Raw genomic sequence first — 17,534 nt, forward strand, 5'->3', positions numbered from 1 at the left:
AAATACCTCATTTCATTCCATTATCAAATATAAGCTTTCAAGCCTGAGTCAGACCCAGCCCAAAATATATCTTCACTGTCTACTCTTTCCCAACTCTTTCTCCTGAAATGATAATGTATTTGGCCCTCCTCAACCAACTTCACCAAGGTCACCTGGTTCTTGTTCCCTTGCCCTTGCCCTTGCCCTTAGAAGCAGGGCCATATTTCCTTCTCTATGGGAAGCTCCCACCAGTATCATGCCTCCTCCCCCAGTATCATCCACTAAAACCCTTCTTTTTATGTCCAGGACTACTCTTGGAAGCAACGGGCTTAGCTAAGCAAGGACAGGACAGAAGGGTCCAGTCTGGGGCATGGTACCCTGGTTATGAGAGAGAAGAGGAAGATGTGAGAGCCTTGGTCAGGTCACAAGGCCCATTTTCTGCATCTTTGAAGGGCCCTAGGCCAGGCTTCTTGCAGCTGCACAGGGTGACTGCCTCTCACTGAGGACCTCCACCCAGACCTCAACATGATGAGCATGAAGCTGATCATCCAGGTCGTCTACAAAATGGTATGGCACAGGACTGCCCACATCACTATGCCATCTAGAGACTCCTTGGCAATTGGAGAGAAGTCCCATAAGTGTCAGGGGGCTTGAGTTACCCTCTGGCTATTATTATTAATCCTGAAAATTATCAAGATAATCAATCTGTAAACGCTGCTACTCCAAGCCTCCCTTTCCACTTAATGATGGGTATTCATTTTGTTAGTTGTAACTGTGCTGATGCTTCCTCATGGCATGGAGGTGACCCAAGGTCCTTGAGGGTCAAGCCCCAGAGGATTGCAAACTCTGTCTAGTAGTTCTATGGTCCCAGAAAGGCTCTGAAGTTGGATCGTGTGCAACTGTGTGCCTGATGTTTAAGGAGCCACCTGAGTTCAGAGATACAACTAAGTGACAAGTTTCTTTGGTCATAATTACCCATAAAGATTGTTGACAGAGATGGAGTGGAGTTGTGATCTGTGCAGGTGGAAAGTGTTAAGAAATGTTACCAACAAAAAGTGTTACCAAGTGGTAGATGAAAGAAAGAAGTAATCCCAGCTAACTGCCTCCAAAAGTGATCTATTGAGAAATCTGAGAGTGGTCTTGTCTCCTCCTTACAACCCTTCTCTTGAACAATATTGTTGGCTCTTGCTCCAAAATGTTCTTTCCACAAGTTGTGGTTGATTATGTAAAACATTCCTTATGACACCTACACTTTGTCCCATTTTTTCCATTATCATAACCTCTGAATCGGGGCTTTAAAAATTATTTTTATTATGGATTCCTTTGACAGTATGGTCAATTCTATAGACATGAATAACACTTTGAAAATGTATTAAATAAAATACATGGGATTACAGAGGAAACTATTAAAATCTAATTGTCAACATACATAAAAAAATGAGTTCATACATCTTTGATTAAGAAGCCTTGTTCAAAAGAATTATTTCAAAAACTTTAATCCTTAAATGAAATAGAGGAAGAAAGTGCCTTGAACTCACTTAGTCCAACTGGTACCTGAACAGGAATCTCTTCTTTAATATCCCCCAAAGTGGTTGTCTGTCTTAGGCTTGCTGAGTTCTGAGGAGAAACAATCACTCACTCTTGACGCCTGCCATTCGAGTTTTGGACAGTTCTCATTGTTAGGAAGTTTTTCCTTACATTGAGTTGAAATCTATGCCCTCTTTAATTTGTCAAGTACAGAGCCCTCTTTGTAGAAAATTATCTTGTTCTTTTCTCCATGAATGATTGCCAGAATCCTTATTCTGGATTTTTTATAAGGAGCACACCCTCCCCTCCAGTCTTTCAACATGGGCAGAATTTGAAACTTCTCCCTGCTCCCGAGCTTGTACCCCAACTATTGTTGTCACTTAACCTTCTTAAAGTCGAATTAGAAAAAAACCGGCCTTGAAACTATTAACATGATTTTATACTAATTAGACTCCTTTCCTATCCAGTACAAGATGCTAAAACTGATTTCTTAGTTTGCCTTGAGTACTGTTTTTGTTTTTAGGAGTACATAAAACATGTCCCCGGAGTAAGACACTTTAGTGTTTTGGTGGATGATGAAAAAAATTATATTGGGACCAGAAACCACTTGATTATCAGAACATAGATTCTTAGAACTGCAAGGAAATGTAAAAGGTAATTCCTCCTCACCTCATCCCCCAATTACAGATGAAGAAACTGGTCAAATCTAGACTCCTCAGAAAAACACTTTTTAAATGTATTAAATAAAATACATGGGATTTGAGTTTAATATAATTATATTAAAATCTAATTGTCAACATGTTCAAAAAATGACTTCGCAGATCTTTGATTAAGAAGCCTTGTTCAGAAGGATTATTTCAAAAACTTTCATCCTCTATTGACATGATGGAGGAAGAAAGTAGAAATGGTTTATTCAAGGTCACAAAATTGGGATTTGAATCCAGGTTTTTTTTAATTCAATCTGTTCTCTAGACTATCATGCTACAACTCAATCTCAGTCCATTTTTGAATGATAGTCTTCAAATTTCTTCTACATTGATATTCTTTTTTCACTTGCTTTATTCTAATTTTTAAAGTATGTTTTTGTGCCTCCCCCAAATTCAAGGCCTACAATAAAAATTCTCATTGGCCTAATGTTTTAACCTCATGTTAATCTTGGTGTCAATCAAGTTCATGTTTTATCACTTTGATGTTTCCAATTTCCTTCTGCCTCCGTGGGCATCTTAGGGACTCTTTGTGTCCCTTCTTTACAGTGATAGATGTAGAGTTGAAAAGGGACCGGAGCTTTAGCGGCTCTTAGGTACGGCTTCTCTTTTTACAGAAAGGGAAACTGAGTCCCAGGACGATGCACCACCTCACCCAAAGTCAGAAAAGTAGTGAACATCCAAGGTGTTGACTCAAGACACAGCTCTTTTCCACGACTATGGTCTTTAAGGGTTGCTGCAACCCCAAATCCAAAAATCAGGGAAAAAAAAGGTGATAAATCTGAGTACCACACTTGGCTAGCTTGTACTCAATTGCCCATCCCTGAGTTAAATGCCAGTGACCTTTTTTCTGTTGTTGCCAGGGACACCAGCCTGGTTCAGATGGCGGAGCACGAGCTCAGCCTGCAAAACCCCTGAGGGAGAAGTGGGAAAAGTGATTGACTTGGTACCTTTGATGTTCAGGGCTTGTTCCGGCTTTGCCACTTGCTAACTGTGTGACTTTGGGCAATTCACTTACTTTCTCCCACATTCCCATTTCCTTATCTATCACGAGTGGATACTTCTGGTCCATCCCATTTACCTCATAGGCTGTTTGTGAGGACTTAATGAATATGTAAGGATATGTCTCTTTGGTTTTTATAGGGAAAAGAAAAAAGACAAAGAGAAATGTGAGATATATGAACAATAGGAAAAAAGCAGCCCATAGAGACAATGCACTGATCCAGAGAAAAGTCTGTCTCCTCAGTGTCTCGTTTCCCAGCTGGTCACTTGTACAAGACTAGTGAGGGAATTTTGTAGTTAATAATTGGGAAAGCCTGAACCCAGAACTGTTTTGTGATTATTGGCCAAATATACATTGCCTCAGTTATGGCTTAGCTGGCAGAGTTAAAGTTTTTGGTAATGTTTTGGTTAATCACCATAAGCTAGAGTGAGGTTTCTCACTAAGAGGACCTAGTCCTGTACTAAGAAGAACTGATGTAAGAGAAAACCTCATAACTCTATGGAAGAATCAATATCTTTCTGCACACCTGCTATATGGAAGAGTTGGTTGGCAAAAGAGAGGCAATTCTCTGCCCTATCACCTGCTATTGGGAAACAAACCTTTTAGAACCCAGACAAGGGAGTAGAACTGGAGAAGCTTCTGTCAATCTCATCATAAGGAAGAGTTTCTAACCTTTGTGTACCTTTGCAAAGAAGCAGCCCACCAGAGCAACATCTTGGACCAGTCCTGTGATGGAGCTGCAGCAAAACAGCTCAGCAGAGACACGAACGAACTCAGCTCAGACACGATGAACCAGAGAGCAGGGAGCTTTGTCTTTAGGAGAGAGATGGGAAATTGGGGTCCACAGTCTCAGAGTTGTGAGTTGCTCTGGCCACATGCATTCCCGACCATGTGTGTATCTCATTGCCCTGGTACTTTGAGTCCACACTCTCATGGGCATTGTATAGACTGTCATGAGAATGTTCCTCAGGTTTTGGGCACTGTGTTGTTTTAACTATTTTTCTTGCTCTCTGCCTTTTGAGTAAATGCTTTTTGTTAAGAGTTAATTGAGTCAGCTGGCTGACTTGTTAATGGAAAGCACACTGGTGGAAGCTCATGAACTACAGTGTTAGGAGAGTAGACACCCATCAGGGTCACTCTTTAAACTACTCTAAGAGGAATTGTAGAAGCTGTCTCCTCTGGAGGACTCCAATCTGCCTGTGTGTTGGCAGGTTAAAGGGAGGAGGGAAACAAGCTTAGAGAGAGAAAATTGGGGTGGGGGGAGCGTAAGGGGTAAGGGAATAGAGAGAAGAATGGGGTACCCACCCACTAAATATGTACATTACTTGGCAAGCCTGAAGGCATCATGTAAAGAGCAATTTAAAAAAAAAAAATTCTAATTTTCTCATATTTTGTCATCTATTTTTATATGAGTCTAAAGACCATGGCATAGATAGATAGATCTTTGATTAAGAAGCCTTGTTCATATTGTATGAGGACATATTTTGATGGAAGTAGATTTCTTTGACAAAGAGACCTAACTGAGTTTCAATTGATAAATGACGGACAAAAGCAGCTACACCCAAAGAAAGAACACTGGGAAACGAATGTGAACTATCTGCATTTTTTGTTTTTCTTCCCGGGTTATTTATACCTTCTGAATCCAGTTCTCCCTATGCAACAAGAGAACTGTTCGGTTCTGCAAACATATATTGTATCTAGGATATACTGCAACATATCCAACATATAAAGGACTGCTTGCCATCTAGGGGAGGGGATGGAGGGAGGGAGGAGAAAAAAATTGGAACAGAAACGAGTGCAAAGGATAATGTTGTAAAAAAATTACCCTGGCATGGATTCTGTCAATATAAAGTAATTATTAAATAAAAATTTAAAAAAAAAAAAAGAAGGCTTGTTCAGAAGGATTATTTCAAAAACTTTCATCCTTAAATGAAATTGAGAAATGGTTTATCCAAGGTTGGTTTCTTGGATAGAAGAAAAGAAAAAGAAAAGTATGGTTTCTTCCCTTTTTACTTTTGCTTCTTCTCTCCCTAATCTATTGAACCTTTACTGAAATAAATGATTTATATCATTGTGGATCTTTCTCCTATGCTAAAATTTTTCTCTTACTAGTTACACCCTTTTATCCCTGCCCATCCTTGTCCAATGCCTTTCCATATATCTACCACTGAGGAAATCTTCCTATGTCCTTTTGATATTTTTAGTGCTTTTTATATATATACATAGTAGATTCTTAATAAGTGCTTGTTTGATTAAATTGGATTCATGGATCCCAGTACAATACATGGTCTGTCTATCTTCTCTTCATGTTCAATCCAACTCTTTTTTGTAGTATACATGATTTGGGGGATATTTCCATACCACTTCTTTTATCCAATTCGTAATTGATGTTATGTTACAGTCTATTTATAATCAAAGGGATAATTCTCAAATGCCCTTTGGATCACTTTGGATCTGATTCTTTTGAGATAGAGATATTTCATGATTTGTAGCAACAAAGTATAACGGGGCACTGGTAACATTTCAACAGCTTATCTAGCACACATTTAAAATTTGTTTTTATATTAACATAGTTGGTGGATTTTTTTTTTTTTGCATTACTTTATCCAAGCATGCCATTTCTTCTCTTCCCCACTCAATGAACAATCACTTGTAGTGATTTACCTTTAAAAAAAGTAATTCAGCAAAACCAAAATTTCAACCTGTCTGAAAGTACATGTAATATTCTATACCAACCCACCCTTTGCTATATACACCTCGCAAACAAGGTAAGAAGGTAGCACACTCATTTAAAAAATTATTGTCAATATATCAAAGAGATATGATTTCATGGGTGTGGGAGTTTCTTCTACCAACCCTGGTACAACTTAGTCAATAGATCTTGGAGAGCTGCGTGAAGTGCAGAGAAATTAGGTGACTTCCCCATGGTAACACAGCTAAGAAGTCTCAGAAGTGGGGATTCCAGCCCAGATTTTACATTGACCCATTCCAACTGTCTCTGCACTATACCCTGTTCCTTTCCACATATCTTCACATTGTTGTCATAAAATGAAAATCCTAGTTTGTATGCTCAACATCATAAATATCTTCTAACCTCCCTCCTTTGTTTGGCAGATCCTGAGAATGGTTTAAATTTATCAGTCAGTTCTCCCCCAGTCCTTTATGGCGTGCTGCTACTCCTGGTTTGATAACCATATCTTCTGCTAATCTTGTCAGTCTTTGCTGCAGGATTCATGAAAACAGGTCTAATCAGTATTGAGTGATGCTTCTGACCGCCTTTGACAAAACACACCATTAGTGTTCTTTGTTTCACAGTGCTGATTCTTTTTTCATCCCTATGGCTAGCATTAAAAACAGAAATCAACGCCTTTTTTTTAGGTATCACTCAAAAGTTTCAATGAATAAGCAATATATACAATGACTACACACACACACACACACACACACACACACACACACACATATATATATACATATACTAGGTTTGTGACATATATATGACTACAATATAAATGGAAATAACAAAATGATGAAAACAGGATGTAGTAAAATTAAAACAACAAAGCTTGACCTTGAAAAAAGAGATATGAAAAAGTATCTCACCCCACTTCTTTGCAGAGGTGCAATGTCAAACAATTTCTATATCTTGGATTGCTGAGCTGCTTTCTTTCCTCCCTTAATTTTTAAAAATTATAAGTGATGGCTCTTGGAATGGAACTTAGAAGCAGGAGGATGGGATAAATTAAGTAATATAGATTATGTCAAGCCAAAAAACATTAATAAAATTTTGTTTTAAAAAAGCTTGATGGTCTGTGCTGCAAAATCATCAAATCAAGGAATTCCTTCTGTTGTTAGTAACCAGATTGCAGCAGTTATCTTGAGTTTTGGTGCTCACCCTTAAATCATTGGCCATTTCATCTTTAAACTGGACCATAGCACCAGGATATAGCTCTGTCTCTTCTCTTTTCCTCAATGGATCCTGGGAAGAGTTCCATAATGAACACTTCAATTATTCACAGTTTTTCATTTCAAACTTTATTGTTCATTCTTCTGTCTTAAGCTTTCCATTATCTCCTAATCTTTTCTTTTACACTTTAAAATCTGTGTGAATACTTTGTCCATTTTAATGTTTTGCATGTAGGGGACATAATAAATGGTTATAGAATTAGCTTTGGCTGATAATTGATAGTCATTAATCTTGATGAATCTTACTTTTCTTCTTTCATTACCCTGATTTCTTCTCCTCAATTCATTAATTTTTTGATTTGCAATATTTCTGTTTGAATTTCCTCATACAAAAAGAATACTCTGGTTTAAATGTCTCAAAAACTATGAACGTCTACACTATTCTTTAGAAACCTTTGCCTTTACCCCCTCCCTCAAATAAATGTTCTTTACTTTAACATGTCCCATCATTCTCTGACATCTTGAAAGGGATCACAGGACTTCTCTCCCTTTGATCATTCCTCTTACATTTTTGAATTTCTTCCTGTTCTAACAGGAATTTGCTCATTTTCCCCATCCTGCTGCCAACTTTCTCAACTAGGGAAAAATTGCTTTCATCTATTGCCACAATATGATCAGAATAGGTTCTTCCTCTGCACATTACCCAGTCTCTATTCTTTCTTGCTGATTAAATCCCAAAAGTTCTAGTGGCTTGCTTCCCCTTTTTATGTTTGTTTCAATCTGCTACCATGGCCACCTAAATAGACATCATTTGATCTTATATTCAAGCAGGCTTATTTAGATTAGATTTCATAGGTTACTTTTTGGTTACATCCATATTCTACTTTTTAATTAGGCACAGATGAAGTTCCTCCCTTGTAGCACTCTTCTTCTTATGGTGAAAGGCTTGAAAGATGCTCTTTCCTTTTGCTTACTTTGCTCACTACATTGTCCTTGACAGACTAGTTCTTCAGAAGTTGGATGCTCTAAGTCTAATCTGTTCTTCAAGAATTCTCTTCTCCCTTCATTCATCTGATTGCATTGGCTTTTGTACTTATTGCATCTCTGACTACTTTGTATTCCTTTTTCTTTCTTTTCTCCTCCTTTCTAATCTCCATCTTCTTTCTTTCTCCTTTAATGCTATAAATATATTTTCTCACTATTCTCTCTTCCTATAGGTCCAGGTCCAGGTAACTTCTTTGAATTTATTTGGCCAGCTGTGATCACTTCCTCTTTGCTTTTCTGTTTTCATTTTATATCTTTGAAAAGGGTCCAGATTTTTCCCATCTTTAATTTATTTTTTCAATTTTTCATATTTTCTTTTCTTTATCTTAATTAAAGCTTTTTATTTTCAAAATATATGCATGGATAATAACATTTACCCTTGTAAAACCTTGTGTTCCAAATTTTTTTCTCCCTTTCCCCCCACTCTCTCTCTTAGATGGCAAATAATCTAATTTATTTTAAACTTGTGCAATTCTTCTATACATATTTCCGCATATTTCCCCAAGAAAAATCAGATCAAAAAGGAAAAAATGAGGAAAAAACACAAAATGCAAGCAAACAACAAAAAGAGTGAAAATACTATGTTGTGATTCACACTTAGTTCTCACAGTCCTCTCTCTGAATGCAAATGGCTCTCCTCATCACAAGATCACTGGAACTCTGCCTTTAATTTTAAAAACAAAATGAATTTCAAGAGTTTGTGAAATGATTTCTACTTTTCACTTCCAAAAATTATACATAATTCCTTCTTTAGAGAATGCATTGTTGGAACCTTGTTCTCTTACAACACTTGTAAAATATATTCCTCAAACCTCAAATGAGGTAGTAAAAGAGATGGAGCTCATTTGCACTTCATGGGATACTTGAAGAGGTGTCTTGAGGGGCTTTACCAAAAAGCTGTAAGTGAAGGTTTCCTGGCCTTTTAGGAGAGTGTGCTCAATTTGCCTCTTTAGGATGACACAACCAACCCTCATCCCAATAATCTGCATCAGATGAGATTGGTGCCCAAGTCAGGAACAATTGTTCCTGATCTTTAAAATAGGACGATAGCTCTCTGTGTTTCTTTCTCTTCCTTCAACTCTTCATGGCAGTTAACTCTCCTGTAAGGCATGGGGAAGGGAGCTCTCTTTAGCTCTTTGGCAATTGTGAGCTTTTGGCAATTAAAGCACATATCCTGCCTTGATTGAGTCCAAGATTGTATTTCAGAGCAATGCCTTTTTTACTTTGTTTCTTTGATTCACTTTGGGTTACCAAAGAGTAACCATTAAATGGAAATGTCCAGCCTTATTATATCATCTCATGAGTTCTAGTTGTCCAGAAAATCTGGGTCCTCAGTAGACATGGGATAGGGGAGCGTCCTTTCTATGACTACTATGGTATTTTTTTGGAGGAGATGATGGTCACCAATAAGAGGATGAACCCAAGCTCTGGCCATTTGCTCGAATATATGTATGGAAAGGAATTGTTGGGACAGTACAGGGCCAAGGTGAAATGTAAAATGCCTATTCAACAGTCCTGCAAACTGTACCATGCACTGATATTTTAGGTAATCATTTTTTTTGGCTTGTGAACTTTTCTGTCAGTACATGCTTGTGGGTTTTAAGTTTGTGTTTCTTTTGGGGAGAGGGAAGAGATAGTTTTTTATATCTGATTTACATTAAACCTTAAGTAGCTTTCTAACCCACCCATTTGAGGAGCACTTGGACATCAACTGAAACCTAACTTTTAAGTAATTTCCCTCTGGGGTTTCAGGGTCAGGATGTAAAGAGCAAAAAAGACAATGAGTCAGAAGACCTCGATTCCTTTATTTGAAGGCCAAACTCAAATTTTGCACCTACTCTATATACATGTTTGGACCTTTTATGGAGAAGAAATTGAAGTCCCAGAGGCTCCTGGATCTCATGGATCTCACAGTAACAGCTGTATTACTTACAACACACTCTTTATTCACAAAAACCTTTCTCTAAGGCAGCAAAAAAAAGTCATCAGTCCCATTCTCTACTTGACATATTCCTACTTTACACTATATTTCCCTAGCTCCAAATTAAAATATCTCTATGATATTTTAGTGAATCTGCTAATTTATTAAAATATGTATGCTTTCATTTAGCAATCAAACATTCATGAAGAAATGTGTGCAATGAAATCTACTAAGTTCTGGGTATACAGAAATAAAGAAGGTAGGGTGCCTAACTTTAAGAGCTAATATTCCAGGAAGGGAAGTTTTGGTTTTAATCCAATGAAATAAGTGATTTTTTTTTATAGTAAGGCTTTCTTTATTATATGATAACAAAAAATAATGAAAATGTACTTCTCAAGTTTATTACAGAATAATAGTGTAGTTATAGAAAACATAATTTTAAAAGTTAAAAAATTTAAAAATCATTGAATACTATACCTAAATTGATATGACAAAAATGTTATTGTTATTTAAATATCTTAGTAGCATAAACCAAACTGTTCCATCTTTCTTTAAATCTTCATACATACACTTTATCCATATCTCAGCAAATTTGAATGTTCCCATTCTCATGCAATGAATCAAGTGTACTTGGATGACCCTGGGGCATTATTTAAAGTTAGCAATACTGTTGTCATCCTTGCAATATTTTTTAAAAGCTGATCTAAAATAACTTGAAAACCACTCTTCAAAAGCAGCTTTAATCATCCATGGTTTTTTACTTGATCACCAAAGCATTGAAAAGGATCACTGGCTATAACCTCCCATATTATGAGGATTTCAGGCCAGCTAATGTAGCTTTGGTTTTGCCTTTCTACATTATCTTCCAACAAAAGTGTTAGGCAATCCCTAGATACTTTAAATCCAGGTTGAGTTTTTCTTTTTTCTTAGAAATTTAAGTTCTATCAGATATTTCCCTTCTACCCTCATCCCCCACACATTCATACACAGAATAAGCCTGTTCATCCATATTAAAAAAATGTTGATCAGTGTATCCACCCTCATTGATTATTTTGTTTAAAACATCAGGACAATTAGTTGCCATGTTCTCATCTGCACTGACTACATCTCCATCTGTGTTGGCCATCTCCTTGATAATTTTAACATTATGCAATTGAACTCTATTTTTAAAGTATTCAGGCCAACCAACATTGGCAGTAAAAGTTTTCTTTCACTGCCTTACATAAACCTGAAGCTTTTGTCTGAATGGTTACTCTGCTAAAAGGAACACTTTTTTTATTGCAATCTTTAATCCATGTGGCTAAAAGCCGCTCCATTTCTCTCATTGTAACACTTCTCTTCCTTGTAGTTGTTTGCAAGCCACATACAATGAGGAAAAGAAAAAAAAAAACCTAAAGAAACTTTGCATTTTTTTCTTTTATTTTGCCTTCATCATAATATTCTGCTATAGATTCAGACACTGACACCTTATTCTGTCTTAGAGTGATTATGACTATGTTCATGTCACTCAACTACATACATTTTTGTTCTAATGTAGTAATAAGTATATTCTTTTTTGTGTTGGCAGTGTTCCCATCTGAAGTAGTCTTCCTTTTGTCCATTTTGTTAAAAACTCTAAAAAAAATTAACAAAACTATTGGTGATATGGTATGTCATTGCAATATATCACGCCCCCACACAATGATAGGCAAATGCAGACCAAGGATGCAAGGGTATGTTAAAACTGTCAATAAACTTATAATGTGTCATATTAATTGATGTTTGGCTCATGTTAAATGTGAATTTTCATAATTTATACTAAATTAAATTTCACATTATTCAAATTTGTATTAATGTCTAGCTAGCTATAATCCAAATTAGACTATGACTAGGGCATAAACTACCACTAAAATCCTTCTACCAAGCTCTATCATGGCATGGAGGTGACCGTTGCTCCTCCAAACTACATTAATAAATTATAAGCATTGGTGGGTTGTAGCAAGCTAGAAAGGCTTTGTGTATTGCTACAGTGACAGATGGTGTATCTGCTATCTAAGTATCCTTCTACATAAGGCTCACCACTAAAAAATTGACTACCAAGTAGTGAACTTTTTGGTCCACAGAAATTCATGAAAACCATATGCTGAGGCATGGAGGGCTGGTAGCCTTGAGATAATGGAAAGACTATGCAAGCCACATGCATTAAAGGACCATATAAAGAAGCATCAGATAAGATGGAAGGGGCACATTTTAGTTGCAGATGGCTTCATGGAAAAGGTGATATATGAGTCTGGTCTCCAAGGATGGTTAAGATAACATTCCCAGTCAAAGGAACTATAAAAGCAAAGGCTGAAAAGCTAGAAAAACTTAACTGGGCAAGTTTTTCCTAAACTACTATTACTTTCCTAAGATCAAAAACAGAATCTTTAGTTTGGCCCCGCTGGATGAAATTCCCATGAAGTTCTTTTCAAAACTCTTAAGAAGCCTGGTAAAGACTCCAAAATCAACCCGATTGCTCTGATACAAAGTTCACAAACTCCTTTAATGCTTGGATTTTGAATTAGCATAAATAGTAGAGACATGATGTCTTTACTGGAGGGATCTTGAAATCCCAAATATTGAAATCAAGAGAACCCAGGTTCAAGTCTTGCCTCTGGTGGGTCCAAGCTGTGTGACTGTAGGCAGGCAGATTACTCTCCCTCCCAGTGTTCTCAGGCAACTCTCCAAGAATTACAAAAGAATTACAAAGGTGCTGTTGTGTAGGTAGAAAAGATTTTCTGCATTGGGAGTTCCCATATAGATAAAATCACAAGACTGAACAACAAAATAATTCTTAGTTTTAATTCTAATTGAATTAGCAATCAGGATGGGAACACATAGTCCTCCCTTCAAGGCAGCTCCCTTCATCCTCTGTGATATGGACCTTTAAAACAAAGCTGCCTTTGAAGAGTCCCAAGACTGAGCGGAGATGATGGAGTAGAAAGAAGCAGTGTATCCCTGTTCTCATACTAACTACTCCAACAAAAAACTGAGCTAAGGAGTGATTGGGAAATAACCAAGGAGAAATAACAGTGGCTCATCTTTCTAACCCCATATTACAAATTTGACCTACAGGCAAATGATCAGGGCAGAAACTGAGCAACACAGGTGGGCAAGGATCTCTGACTCAGTGGTCGGAGCTCTGAGCTAGGTCTAGATTTGATGTCAGACTTAAGTCCAGGGACACATAGATCCAGTGCCTGGAACCCAAGCATGGGAATGTCCAGAGCAGCAAGTGGACTTGTTCCTTTAGCCAGGATGTGAAATGAGGGTAATCCTTTCAAAAGTGCAAGAATTTATAAGGCCCAGCATTGAGCTATGTCCATAGCATAGACACACACAGAACTAATCATGGACATGGTTTGGGCACAGGTCAGAAGCACAAGCCAGGATCATAAAATCAGCCTTTGGCTCTAGTAAGCAGCAATTCTGGATTGCCCAGAGTAGATGACTAAAAAAAAAAAAAAAAAAAAAAAGTAAACAAAAAAAGGATAAAGAGCTATTATGATGGCAGAAATGCTCAAGTCACAACCATCCCCCCCCCCCAAAACAAACAAACAAACAAAAAAACTCCAAAATGCCTATATGTAAAGCCTCAAAGAAAAATGTAGCTTTCCCACAAAGTCAATTAGAGTTCCCAGAGGAAATAGTTTTTTAAGAGTGAAAAATGTTATAAATGAAATGAGAATGATAGAAGAAAGATTTAGAAAGTCAGTGAAAGCTATTAAGAAGGACTAGGGAAAAGAATGAAACAGCTTAGCACAAAACATCCAACTAAGAGGTTTTTTTTTGAAAATCAGGATATACCAAAAATGACTCCACAAGACAAGATCTATTCAAAAGCTAAAGTCAAGAAATCAAGAAATAGAAAATTTAAAGCATATCAAAAACAATTGATTTGGAAAACAGGTCAAAGAGAAATCATGTAAGAATCACTGAACTACCCAAAAAATCATTACCAAATACAACACACACACACACACACACATACACACACAAACACACTGCCAGATACAATATTTCAATGAACTGAAACTGCTCAAGTCTCTAAGAGGGTAAAGCAAAAATATGAAGAATCCACTGATTACCTTTTGAAAGAACCTTCAAAATGAAAACTCCCAGAAATGTCAAAATCAAAATCCAGAATTTCTGGGTCAAAGCAAAAATTGTGTAAGCAACCAGATGGAATTCCAGTACTAAGGAAGCATGGTCAAGATCACACAAGATTTAGCAGCTACCACTAAAAAGGAATAGAAGGCATGGAATATAATATTCCAAAAAGCAAAAAATATAGGATTATAGCCAAGAATAAGTTACTCAACAAAACTAAACATGATTCTATGGAGGACAGTTGGTTACTTAGTGAAATAGAGGACATGAAAATATTGAAAATGAATAAAAAATTCGAAATTCAAAGAGTAACAATAGATAAATATAACCTAGCATTTGGGGGGAAAAAACTTTAAAAGGTTAAAGAATTTGCCTTCTAATGGGAGGAAGAAGAGATGACACAAGCATGTCCTAAAAAGTGTGATGATGTCTGGAAGTGAATTTATGTTTGATTAAAAAAAAAAGCTAGGAAGGAAGAAAGAGTATATATTAGAGAAGAAAAAGAGGAGGAACTTAACTTCAAATAAAGGGAGGGGCAAGTTGAAGACTATGAGGAAGGGAGATGATGTCATCTAAACATTATTTTCATATGAACTGACAAAGGATGGTAAAATACACACACTCCCATATACATACAGAGGTGGGGAGAGAGAGAAAGAGAGAGAAAGGAAGAGGGAGAGGAAGAGGGAGAGGAAGAGGGAGAGGGAGAGGGAGAGGGAGAGGGAGAGGGAGAGAGAGAAAGAGAGAGAGGGAGAAGGAGGAGAAAGAGAGAAAGAGAAGGGGAAGGGAGAGAGAGAAGAAGAGGGAAAGGAAAAAGGAGAGGGAGAGAGAGAGGAAGAAGAGAAAGGCATGAATAAGAAGGGAGATCTGAAGCATTAGTTAGAAGGAAAATAAACTCTAAATTCAGAGGAAAGATCATTTACTTTTAAGAGTAAAGAAAAACAGGCTAGTACTCTGTGATTGGGTAAAGGGAAGAGAAGAAGGAATGGAAATCATTTGCACATAGAGCACTGATACTCAGTTTATTTCTATTCCATACCCATCTTCTAAAAGGTAAAAAGGGTTATAAGAAACAGAGTGTAAACATAAAGACAATAGGATGGAGGGAAATACATAAAATTATATATATACATCAACTCTTTTTTGTGAAAAAAATGAAATCAAGGGGATGTGCTTTAATTGGGGAATGACTGAACAAATGATGGTACTTGAATGCACTGGAATGCAGTTGTACTGTTAAGTCAATACAATAAACATTTATTAAGCATCTTCTATGTGCCAGAAACTGTGAGAATCCCTGGGATTTGCAAAAAGGCAAAAACCAGTCCTTACTTTCAAGAAGTTCACAATCTAATGGAGGGAAAATATGAAACAGCTATGTATAAACAAGATACATTTAGGATAAATTGGAAATAATCAGCAAAGGAAAGATACTAAGGGAGAATCAAGGAAGGTGGGATTTTTGCTGGGGCTTGGAGGAAATCCCAGAAATTAGGATGCGAAATGAACAGAGAGAGACTTGAAAGGGGGACACCAAGTGAAAATGCTCAGAGATGGGACAATATATTGTTAAAGGAACAACCAGGAGACCAGCATCACTACATCCTAGAGCACTGGGGTTTAGGGGAGACTGGAAAAGGCAGAGGGGGCCAGTTATGAAGAACTTTGAATGTCAAACAAAGAATTTTGTACATGATCCTGAAAGGGATAGGGAAGCCCTGGACTTGACTGACTAGGGGGATGACATAGTCAGACCTGTGCTTTAGGAAGATCAATTTGACAGCTGAGTGGAGGGTGGACTGAAGTGAGAAGAGACTTGGTACTTTGTGGGCCAACCAACCAGCAGGGTATGAGATAATGAGGGCGGTATAGGAGAGAGGTTACAAGGATAAAAGTGGATTTCTTGGTCATGTGGACAGACCAAGGGCATCTTCTCTAATGTTTACAGAAGTTATGAGCCAGAAATGCTCATGAAAATCCTTGTGCTGGATCCAAATTCCAAACTGCAGAAGTTTGCTGAGACCATGATGGAGCATTAGAGCTGCCATAGAGTTCTGCTGGAAAGTGGAGAAACAGAGGTAATGGCACAGGATGTGTGTTTGGCTCTTCACAGGCTACAACCCTGTAGACCAACCCTTACCTTCCTCCCTCCAGGAAAGGAAGCCATACAAATGGCAGAAATGTGCCCAGGCTAGACTTGCAGTGGTACAATTGCGCTCCTAGAGATCTGTATGATACTCTATTGAGCATAAAGAGAGACACCAATATCCAATTCCAGACAGTTTTTGTCCTCCCAAGAACTCACCGGGACAGGAACTTAGGCTAAGGAACTCTGAACTGCCCAGCATGAAATGGGACTGAGACACTTTCCCCAGGGAAAACATCACTGGGTGGGAGGGGAGTGAGCAATTCCCCAAGAGGGGGAAATAAGAGGAAAGAGACTGAAATTACCAAAGATTTCAGGAGAAAGAAAACTCAAAATCTTTAGGATAAGCCAATAAAACAGTACTGAAGATATTAATAATACAAGAAAATATGGTCTCTAGAACTAGTAAATGGATTGAGACATCTATGAATAAATACTGCAAAACAAAGGGAAATGATTCAATAGTTGACAATGCAGTGCACCCTGTGGATTTTGGACCCACAACTTGCTGTCCTTGAATGGTTTAAAAGAGAAATGAGAGAAGAATTTATGACCTGCATGGCAAAAATGAGTAAAATAGAAAAATTTGAATCCATGGTGGCAAGCCTCATCAAAAAACCCCCCAAAAAACAGAGAACAACTGATTGGGCTTATAAATAGGAGCGAAGGATAATCTTGAAAAAGCAAAAGGTAATATATATCAAAGAAAACATCTTTGTACAAGGAAACATTGATTTTTGGAGAGAAGATGCATATAGACAATCTCAGCATCATAAATCTCCCAGAAGATGAAAAATCAAAAAAACCTAATCACATAATGCAAGATATTATACAAGAAAATTAACCAGAAATTATTAACACAGGAGACAAAGATGCCAAAAAGAAAGAATCTATAGATTTCCCCAGTGGGAAAACAAAGCATTCTTTAGGCAACTAGGAATACAAAGGAAAGGAAAAGAAATTGAAGTAACAAAATTATTCTTTACCCACCAGAAAACACAGATGGGAATGGAATAATGCTCTCTAAAAAACAGTGAAAATCAAAATTCATCCTGATCTACCTTACAAATCTAGGCTTAACTATAATTAACTAATTGAATGAATGGATGGATGGATGGATGGATGAATAGATATACAGCTAAATTTAAAAAATAAAATATAAAAGATGGATATTTA

Source organism: Antechinus flavipes, chromosome 4, assembly GCF_016432865.1.
Source record: "Antechinus flavipes isolate AdamAnt ecotype Samford, QLD, Australia chromosome 4, AdamAnt_v2, whole genome shotgun sequence".
In the NCBI taxonomy this organism is placed as follows: Eukaryota; Metazoa; Chordata; class Mammalia; order Dasyuromorphia; family Dasyuridae; genus Antechinus; species Antechinus flavipes.